This window comes from Somniosus microcephalus, unplaced genomic scaffold (genome assembly GCF_052327205.1).
Source record: "Somniosus microcephalus isolate GS21.2 unplaced genomic scaffold, FLI_Smic_1.0 scaffold46, whole genome shotgun sequence".
Classification (NCBI taxonomy): Eukaryota; Metazoa; Chordata; class Chondrichthyes; order Squaliformes; family Somniosidae; genus Somniosus; species Somniosus microcephalus.
The window spans coordinates 405,962-407,618 of NW_028225233.1; positions in this window are offsets into that span (position 1 = coordinate 405,962).

Genomic DNA, 1,657 nt, shown 5'->3' on the forward strand with positions numbered 1-1,657 from the left:
CAGTGAATGACAGATACAGACTGAATCTCAAACACGCACATCCCAGTGACAGACAGATACAGAATTAATATCACACACATGTACAGTACCAGAGAATGACAGATTCCGAATGAATCCCAACACTGACACACGGTACAAGAGTCTGACGGATACAGATGGAATCCCACACTGACACATGGTGTCAGTGATGGACAGGAAACGAATGGATCCCACACTCACATACTGTAACAGAGATTGAGATTGAGAATGATTCCCACACTTACATAAATCACCAGAGACTGAATAATACAGAACTATTCCAATACACACACTCACAGTACTAGAGACTGTCAGATATTGAACTAAAGTGGCGGAGACCACACCGCAAGACGTGAATATAGTGCACTGGTTGGAGGAAGTACATCTAAATTGCTGTCTCGTCCGGAAGAAGTGCTTGGGACCCTGGATAATGGTCTGGGAAATGGTGAATGGACAGATGTTCTTGCAATGACGTTTCTGACTGCAGGGGGCGTGCTGGTGACAATAGCTCAATCTGATTGGATACATAAAGAAGCCAATCACAGAGATGCAGAACAATGGAATTTCACATCATTCTTCACCAGCCAATCACAACCATTGCCTTCACCCATCCCTCATTAGCATAGGACTGTGGGGGCTGACAATTTATTCCGAGCGCGGAGCGGGTTTGCGTCATTTTGTTCCTGAATTCGAGTTTGAGAATGGTTGATGAAAAGAAAACAGTTGCCAAGAAGGGCGCCAAGAAAACGGTCATTAAACCGGCAGCGAAGGGCGGCAAGAAGCGCAGAAAGTCGAGGAAGGAGAGTTACTCCATCTACATCTACAAAGTGATGAAGCAGGTTCACCACGACACCGGCATCTCCTCAAAGGCCATGGGCATCATGAACTCGTTTGTGAACGATATTTTCGAGCGCATCGCGGGTGAGGCTTCCCGCCTGGCCCATTACAACAAGCGGCACACCATCAGCTCCCGGGAGATCCAGACCGCCGTGCGCCTGCTGCTGCCCGGGGAGCTGGCCAAGCACGCCGTGTCGGAAGGGACAAAGGCGGTGACCAAATACACCAGCTCCAAGTAAAACTGCACGCTGTCCTGAAAGAACAAACCCAAAACACAACGGCTCTTTTAAGAGCCACCCACAACCTCTCTGAAAGAGCTACACAAACACATCTCCCTTTAGGCTCAATTTACTGTAATTATTTCCGTAACAAGTGTGTTTGAGAACGTTTAAAGTTCCAGCTGTAGACTTAGTTTTGTCTTTTCAGATAAGCAGTTTCACTGACCGGATCGACCTTAGTGTCGCTGTTGTATTTCCCGTCCAGTAAACTACAAACACGGTCCCTGATCGCTCTTTCCCTTTACTCTCAGACCCGTTCACTTGCAGCGCCTTCCGACGAATTAAAAGCTTGCTTTCGAGAGGAGACTCTGATTTCATTCACCTCAATCTCTATAAAAACATTTTCATTTTTTCAATGCCAGTTGTGGTCAATCATTTTATTAACCCGAGAATTCCTGCATTGTAACAACCCTGAATGGGGGTTCTTAGAGACCAGAACGGGGTCAGTTTGATCACTCTGTCCATCTTCTCTTCTCACAGCAGGACACCCAGATCTAGTTTCACTCCTGCAGCAGCGCCCGTGC